This window comes from Mastomys coucha, unplaced genomic scaffold (assembly GCF_008632895.1).
Source record: "Mastomys coucha isolate ucsf_1 unplaced genomic scaffold, UCSF_Mcou_1 pScaffold16, whole genome shotgun sequence".
In the NCBI taxonomy this organism is placed as follows: domain Eukaryota; kingdom Metazoa; phylum Chordata; class Mammalia; order Rodentia; family Muridae; genus Mastomys; species Mastomys coucha.
Window position 1 is genome coordinate 473,977 of NW_022196898.1, and position 9,902 is coordinate 483,878.

A 9,902-nucleotide genomic window follows, 5' to 3' on the forward strand; every position below is an offset into this window, starting at 1 on the left:
TCTTTCCTTTTTTTGATTTTTGACAAAGAAGACAAAACCAGTACAACAGAAAAAGGAAAGCACGTCTTCAACAAATGGTTCTGGTCTAACTGGATGTCTGCATTAGAGGAATGCAAATAGATCAGTATGACACTGCACAAATCTCAAGTCCAAGTGGATCAAAGACAACAACTTAAAACCAGACACATTAAATCTAATAGAATATAAAATGGGGAATAGCCTTGAATCGTTACAGGAGACAGCTTCCTGAACAGAACACCAATGACTCAGGCTCTAAGATCAACAATTGATAAATGGGACCTCATAAAACTGAAAAGCTTCTGTAAGGTAAAAGACACTGCCAATAGGACAAAATGGCAACCTAAAGACTGAAAAGGATCTTTCATCAACCCTACATCTAACAGAGGGCTAATATCCAAGATTTATTTCTTGTGGTTGATATTTCAATATCAGAGTTGATAAACGTGCATCTTAGTGTTGCTTTACCTAAAACTTGTTGGGTTATTGTATGGGATTATGCTTTTATAAATTTGATTGTCCTATGTCACTTTTTATTCTGAAATCAGCATAATTTCTGTTTAAATGTTTTTAATGATTTTCCAATAATCTTGCAACACTAAATGTAGTAACATTTATAAGGGTCTAACTTCATACCTTTATCTAATTATCATTTCTATAATTTCTGAATTTGTATTCACTGCGAAATACTACTTCACAAATTACTCTGCTAAATTATGTCTCTCTGATTATGTATGTTTCTATATTTATATCTAACATGTACTTATATGTTTGTATATTAAACCATAGAGACATCAAAATAAATTAAATATAATTATCAATTCCCCAACAATTTTCTATGTAGTTGGAATAATTAGCCAAACATGTACATTTCATCTCTAGTTTTCTTTCTGATTTGTAATTCTATTTTTATCATTTACTAAATTTTCACAGTCATTTTTAAAAATTTTTTAAATATAACATTTATTGCTTAGATGGTTTGATACAGAAGAGATTTCTTTTCATTCTGAATTTGGAAGGTCTATACAACTGAATACAAAGAGAAACACAAAGTACCAAAAACAAGCCTGTGATTCTGTTCATGTAGCACTGAAAGGCTGGAGAATCTTAGAATTTAAAATGAGGGCATTTAATAGAAATGTATGTATAATGTGTATCCTTTACCTAAAAGGGGGCATAGAAAACCTCTGTATCAAACCAAAAATGAGAAGTAGGTAGTTCCAGGGACTTGGCTAACTCAGAGCCTCAGGGCTCTGGTTCCTGATACCTGCCCCTCCTGGCTGATCCGCAATGAGGGCAGAACTAGGAATGAAGGTCTACTGGTTTATGGGACTCTCCACCCCGTCGACTGGTAAATGAAGATTACATTCTTAGAATGAATATGTTTCCCTCCCTAACTGAATATCTTGGGTTGGGTCCCTCTGAAATTTTCCACTGTTTTTATGTTCTGTTTCCTTGGTAACCCTCTCTCCATCCCCAGCTTGTGGACGTTCCCTTAAATACCCCACACTTCTTGTGTTCGGCTTTGAACTCTGGCCAGCATGGTCACGAGATCGACCCCAGGGTCGAACTCCTCTGGCCGACATGATCACGAGATCGACCCCGGTACTGGTATCCCCAATAAACCTCATGTGATTGCAGCAAGTTCGGTCTCTCATGAGTCATTGGGTGGTCGTGTCATCCTGAGACTTGAGTAAGGATCTCCCCAGTTCTGGGGGTCTTTCAGCACAGACTAGTTCTGTACATCATGTAGCAGCAGTTTTTAAGTTCCCTTTAAAAAAATATGAATTCTACAGTTATTATTGTTTTCTGTTTTATGCATGGGCTGAAATCATTAGGATCAACTTTTTTTTCCTGAGGAGAGGAGAGGAGAGAGACAAACGAACACAAGATGATCTGTCTGAAACAGGTATCCGATTCACGAAGCTTCCACAGAGCTGCTTGGATAACAGTCCTGTGGGGCCTCTCTGGCTTGTTTCACAGCCAGATATTTTATGTAGATTGAATATCAGCATTGTGTCCATTCAAGACAATACAAAACCAAAAACAAAACAACAAAAGAGAAAATTTGCATCTCAATTTTTTTCAGAAGATCCATATATATATATATATACATATATATATATATATACATTATATATAAATATATGTATACACATATATAGATATAGATATATTTTTAAAAGCCCTGAGGAGAAAGAGAATCAAACAAAATATATAGAAACAAATAGCTGGACATGCAAATTAATACTATGATTTACCCAGCGTTTAAAACAAAATCACAAACTTCACAGTTTTCATATTGGGGGAGAAAAGCAGGCAGGACAACAGACAAATAATTCATCTCTCAATCTCACTAATAAAATGTGGCAAGACCTTATTAACTATGAAGGAACAGATAAGACTAAATAAAGCTTTAAATTAATAGTGATTGTTGCCCGTTGCAGCCCTGGTGATGGCCGCTGCTGGGAGCCACCCCTGCTACATCTCACGGCTGCGTAGAGTTCAGTCATGGCTTCTCCCCAGAGTATCATGAGTTTAGTGTGGAGAGTTGCAAAGAAAGCCAAAACACAAGAAACCTGAAATGATAACAGTGAAAACAACAACAATTGTAATAATAATAATAAAAAACAACTAAGGGATGTAGGAACTAGGTTTAACTTAGATGGCCACGGGATCAATTTTTCTCTCTACAGTAAATAAAATCTCAATTTTAAACGGGTCCACACATTCCTAATACAGTTAAAAATCATATATACCGCAATGGTTTCTTTTTCATACATACATCACTTTTCATTATCTCTAGAATATCTATCTTTCCATTGAAGTCAGGGTGGTTGGATTTTAGCCACTAGAAACTGGTGGACAAAGGGGTACGCATGTCTCGGGTCACACATCTTAGCGGAGGAGTATATGGAGCCACAGGATAAGGGAAAGAGGTGGAGCAGAGGAAGGCCTCTCCTAGGGAAGTCTTGAGGCTCTGCAAGGCAAGGGACAAAAACTCTAGAAGCAGTGTGGCTCAGGCATCCTCGGGTCTCGGCTAAGGGACAAGGTGCTGAACCGAGCTCAGTGACAGTAGGAACATTTCTTTTTGCTGATGAGGGAGGTCTACTGTTTGTACAGAATACTCAGGAACTAATAGAACCCCGTCTCTGTGCACCAGGTGCTTGGTCCAGTTAGGGATTTACAAGCCTTCCTCTCTCCAAGCAGCAAACCCACACTGCAGGAAGGTGAAGACAACCCTCTGGTTGCGCATGCGCTTCAGTTCACCACTGGCAGTAGTATCTCATTGCTTCTCAAATGACAGTAGCAGCACAGCTGGGGGAAGGCGTTGACCCAGCTTAGCAGGAAGACCGGGGTGCCTTGCAAACTGACTCTGACGTGCCCCAGGTATGGCCTGGTGTCTCGGATGTCTTCTCGCCACCACTTGTGTGCATCCTTGCTCTTCCCTCTGAGCCACTCTTTGGCCACACTTGGAGGACCACTCCTGGCCCTTGTTGGATTCTACAGTCATGGAAGAAAGGTTGGTCTGAGTACAGTAGAAGAGCCATCACAGGTGTGCCACCAGAAGCCTCAGGCACACATTAAGCGGGGACCAGGAAGCAGTGCTGGTCACCCAGGACAAATATTGCCCATTGTTTCTGCTGAATGAAGAGCCCAGCAAACTGATGAAGTAAAAATAAAAATAAAAATAATATTAAAATTAATAACATATATCGAATGGGAAGAAGGGAAAGTCCATAGATGACCTCCAGGCATGTCCTCCATAGGCTTCGGTGCTGGAGAGGTCACTTTTCTGTGTAAAGTAAGAATTTGAACACTAACTATTTCTCACAGAGAGAGTGGAAACTCATGAGGTTGAAATTAGACTCTTTCCTGGCTTTAGCTCACACCACACAGGAACCCTGCGTCAACCACATCCACTAATAACAAAGGTCACGGCTCCTCGACCACGTGAACCAGAGAATACAGGTCTAGCTTAGAAATCAGTCTCACACCCTCTCCCCTTTGGTCATGGACATGAAATTCACATCATTTTCTTCCAGTTATTGGCTACAGGATCCAAGGGGAAGGTTTTCTGCTTCCAGCTCACAGATCAAACAGTGCTATCACAGATTCACAAAAACAAGCTCAAACACACAAATATAAAACGTAATGTTAATGCTTAAATGAAAAATTCATTAAAATATTTGTTTTGTTAAAACGTCTTTTTTTTTGAGGGGGCGGGGGACACCCACATGGGAGGACCCATAAGTAGTTAAGGCACTGAAGTCGGCTGTACTGGGACCGGGTGCATGTGTACTGGGTAAGGCTATGGCACGAGCTGGTTGGCCACAGGCTTGCTTGTCTCTCTCTTGCCCTCTTTCCTCTCTCTTCAGTCAACTGAAGAATGCAGAGAAAACCTTGTGAAATCTACATTCGGGATGCTCTGCTTGCTTTGTCTGTGTGCTGATGGAGACAGGGCAGGCCATCATTCCATGCCCAAGAGCTGCAAGGCACCTTCGGTGGCCGCCAGGATTGGGGTTGGCCTCTTGCCACACAGCTCCAGCAAGTCTTTCACGATGGCCCCTGGGCTCTGGGGGTCTGTTTCACCTGGAGACCCCTGCTCTTTGGGGGCACTGAGGTCAGCCGCTGGCTCTGCTTCAGTTTTCTCCTCCTGGCTGCATTCCTTTCCAGAATTGGACAAGATCTCTTTCCTGCTCCAGGTGACAGCCACATGGTTGCTGGTGCTAGGAGCTGACTCGGCCTCATTCTCTGAGGCGGGGTTGTTAGCACTGTGGGCGGACTCGTCCTCGCTGTCCTTCTCAGCCCTCTCATCCTTGTCACTGTCTTTCCCTTGGTGCTTGCTGTGCCTGGCTTTCTGGAGGATCCTCTGGTGTCGAACGAGGCTGTGCTTTAAGATGAAGGTTCGCTCAAAGGTCTGACACTTGTATGGCCTTTCTCCTGTGTGACCTCATGTGCCGAGTGAGGTCCTGCAGGGACCAGAACCGCTTGTTGCATACACTGCAAACCTTCTTCCTCTTGTCTGCCTTACTGGCCATGCCTTTGGGGGAAGTCTGTCTTTGGTCTTTTGTCACCGTCACCCCTCTTCTCAGCGGTACCTTCTCCATCAGTGGGACCCTCTGTTTCTTCATTCTATTTTACCACTGAGGTCTCTCCCTGGTTCCTGGTGTTGGCTCTATTGCTGGGGATTCCACAAGTTTCTCTTCAGGCTCAGGGGAAGGTGAGGGATCCTCGACCGCTCTGCCAACGCCCTCATTCTCCAGCGAAGGTATTGCTGCCGCCTCCTCTCTGGGCTCCTGGCAGCGTGTGCCTTTCTGTGGTGACTTAGAGTACCCAGGAACTTGAAGTTGTTTCCACAGGTATCATAGGCATGCTTCAGCTCCTGCTGGGCTGGACCTTGGCTGTCTTCAGTGCTTGTCTCCCTCTCTGCCAGCTTGAAGTCCAGCAGCTTGGTGGCAAAGTCCAGATCCAGGCTCTGCTTGCAGAAGTCTATGCTGGGTCACTTTATTTATCCATATTTGAACATTTTCTAGGTTATTTACTTTTCTTTTTAAAAATTTCCATTAACTAATTTGTTTAGTGTGTGTGTGTGTGTGTGTGTGTATGTGTGTGTTTGTGTGTGTGTGTGTGTGCATGTGCCATAGGTGAGCATCACAGCATCTCTATGGAGATAAGAGGAAATGTGCTCTGGTTTCATTTCTCTACCTCCACCATGTTGATCCTAGGAATGGAAGCCAGATTGTCAGGATTAGCAGCAAGCTTCTTTTACTCACCGAGCCATCCTGTTAACCCTCATGTTTTCTTAACAACAACAACAGCAATAATAATAATAACCTGGGATGTTGGCCAGTTGACTTCACAATTCTGCTGGTTGACTTTATGTTATTTCAGAATCCTAAAGCTTTTGTGTGAGTTCCTTATCTGTGTATAGAGTCTCTAACCTCATTTAGGTGTCATTACAATTTCCTCACTGAAGAAATAGGAAATAATATATTGGTCCCAATTTTGAGACATTTACTTGTGACTTTTGGATACTTATAATGGTTGCAAATTCAGCAGTGCAAGCAGAACGGATAATTAACTGCTCCTATATTTCTATGACCTCTGACTCAGGAACAGGTGTATTACACTTGTCTGTGAAACACGCTCCATCTCTGTCATTGCTCCCATCCAGCCCTGCTTCCTATCTCCAAATCAATAAACCTTAAAAGTGCCTTGTAATACTTACAGTATTTCTCTCCAGGGAGAAATTGTTGTGCTAGGGTTTTGATGGTTCTGACACCATACCAATTTCATTTGACAATGAGCTGAAAGTTGAGCAGTGCACTGAACCATGCTGGTAATTTGAGATCATCTTTGGAATATTGCCTTTCAGCCTTGAACAGGAAACCATCATTTGTTTTAAAAAAATAAAAAATAAAAAAATAAAGAAGTGATCTAAGTTACTTATCATACCATCAGTCTGGTTTCTTCATGAAAGGGAGATTACATATGTATCTATACACATATAATTTATTCTATAATATAATATATAAAACATATTCTATATGTGTTTTAGTAAAACATAGTAAGATATTATTATCATTGATTCAGATGTTAAATTTATAAGACAGTATAATGGAAATGTTTTTAACATAAAATAGCCACATTCCAGGCTCTACACAACTAAGTCAGTTCTCTGACTAAAAAAATACAGAAAATAAGAAAATCTCACAAATGTCAGTATTCCACCATATATTGGGAAATAAATTGACCATTTAAATGTTATTAATATGCATTTCTTTCTAAGAGAAAGTAATAGCAAAACAATGATGACTGTTGAATATAAGCTATTAACAAATAAGTGCTTGATGATATTGTACCAATCGGTAAGAGACCTGAGTGAATCATCCTTCCTGGGCAGCTTGCTGGCATGTTTCTATATCCTTCAAATTTCTAATTCTGAAGAAAATACCCCCCCTCCTCATTAGAAAATTTCAAGCTTGCTGTCCTATGATATAAGAAGTTTAGTTCAGTGATTATATCACTGAAATTGATATAGCTGGATGACCTAATATGAATTTCTAATAAACTGCATGAATAGTTTGAAAAATAATGTACATTAGCATGTGACTCCATAGGCGAACAGCTGAGTAGCAGGTGTAACGTCCTGGGTGGGATCTCTTGCACCAAAAATGGGCAGAAACCATAGAAGTATAAGAACAACAATAATAGTGGAATGAGAAACTATGAAACTCAAGTTTATCATGATCCTATTCACAATCCAGGGATAATTGAAGGAGTGTGGGGATGTGAATGGAGAATTGTAGGAAACAATAGCCTACTGCTTCCTTTCTTAGGCACTCCCCTTGGGGTCTTAGAGTTTCCAGTGAAGATGTGGGAAACCTTGGATCACCTTGTGATCCCTGAGTGTCCCCTACACATTGAAGTGAGTTTTTAATGTGAATATTATTGATGTATATTCAGTCAAGTAACAACGAAACATTTATCATTATTTAAAATTAGCACATTGGTATTCATTAAGCATTTGAGGTAAGTTTTGATTTAATTTTAGCAAAGTTTTTATTTTGAGGAAATTTTATTAGAAAATAATCTATATAAAATTATCACCTGTGTTGTCTTGAATTTATCTGTTTAAACTTACTAGTTTAAGTATAATATGGCAGACAGGATGTGACTCTACCAAGCACAATTAGACATCAAACACCATTGAGGCAGGCATGAGGGTTTTTTGTTCTCCTCTGTTTGAGACTTCATTTCAATGAATAGAGAAAACAGTTATGTACTTGGTCATATTTGCACAAAGGAATATATTTCTGGAAATATATCATCCAAAACACAAAGAAAATGACTTGGAATAATTGCTGCAAATTAAACTAGTAAGAATGATTGAAGATAGAAGTAATTTTCTCATTTGAATATTATAGTACATAAATATTTCCATTCCATTTTCACACTTCTGGGAAGAAATGTCAGGTTATAAAGGTTTGTGTGACTTGCAGAACTTTGTTATACTTTATAGATATATCAAAATGATAGTATAGAATCAAAAATGTTTAAACTAAATAAGATGAATACATGAAAAACTTTTAATTGAAGAATAATTTAGAAAAGTGTATCTAAATATAGACAGAAAATGCTTACTCTTTCCAAAAAGGTAATTATGTCAATTGGCATGAAGAAATAGACTCCCTTACACAAAGAAAATATTAGACAAAATGCAAAAAACACACACACATACACATACACACTCATACACACATGATTTTAAGTATATAGTTATCTAAAGATATCTAGTTAACACTAAACTTTGCCAAGGAAATAAGTGGTGTTCAGCTTTCCAAGGGAAAGGATATAAAATAAGTCAGAATACAGAGTCTAAGCTGTTTATTTCTCAGTATACTGAGTTCACTGACTTTTATCTTGTCCCAGGTAGAGCAAATACAAGTCTAAAAGAGAACTCTGCAGAAGTCTAGTCAATACACGGGCACACTAATCTGAAATCGCATTGCAATGATGCTTCAGGGTTCCAACTAGAGAATGGAAGACTAGATGACAGTTTGTTGTTTTCTGATTTTATGTACATGTTTATTATTTATGTGCATGTTCACCTGCATGTGCTTATATGCAAAGGCTGCATGGATACATTGGTGTCAGAGTGGGCATTTGCTGGGTTCTTCCCCCATGCCTCAACTCCATGACTTCACAGCTTACAACTGGAGACTCAGCTCACGCTTGCTGTGCCCTGGGCAGAGGCCCACTACACTGAGTTCCACCTTCAAGGATTCCAGAGGAAGGCATGCCCACTGGCTGAGGACTTTGTTGAATGAAAACAACTGACCGCCTGAGAGCATCCGCTGTTGTCCTCCACACAAGGGGGCATGCCTGGCAGCTTGGCTTCTGCCTTTGACTCTGCTCAGACTCTTCCTGACTCCTCCAGCATTGCTTATGTTATGCAAATATCATTGTAACCTAGAGACCCAGTTTGGCTTTCATGTCTAAATGCTGAAACCCAAAGGTAAAGTGGGAAGCCTTGATTGGAACCGCTCAACTTGGCTTCGCATCCTTTTGTTCTCAAACTCTGTGTTTCAGGTTCCCCTTTTCTCCAGAGAGAACCCGGTTTATGAAACTGCGGGACAGTTTCACGCATTTTCTCCTGGAACTGGAATCACTGGCAATTGTGAGTCACTTGGTATGGGGGATGGTTACCTAATCCAGATCCTCTACAAAAAGTAGCAAGCAATCTTAACCAGTGAATCATCTCTCCAGCCTTGAGTTTCTCTTTTTAAAATAATATTGTTATTTATTATCTGAGAGTTCTCTACATGTGTACAATGTGTTTTGACCATATCAATACCTCTACGTGGCCTTTCCACTTCTCCTAGATTCCTTCCCCATATCTGCCAAACTTTTTTTCTTCTTTTTAAGAAATTATTTATTGTATAACCCACTAAGTCCAATTAGTGGTGTTGGTATAAGCATGAGTGTGGGTTTTCTAGTATAGCAGCGGTTCTCAATCTTCCTAATGCTGCAACCCTTTAATACAGTTCTTGATCTTGTGGTGACCACCAACCACAAAATTATTTTTGTTGCTGCTTCATAACTATGATTCTTCTACTGTTATGAGTCATTATATAAATATTTTGGATGTAGAGGTTTTCCAGTGTGTTCACAACCCACAGGTTGAAAACTGCTATACTACAGCATTCTCAACCTATGAAGGACCACATCTGTATTAGCCAGGATTCTCTAGAGTAATTATATATATATATATAATTATTATATATTATATATTATTATAATATATAATATATTATTATATATTATTATATAATAATACATAATTATATATATATAATTATTATATATATATTATATAT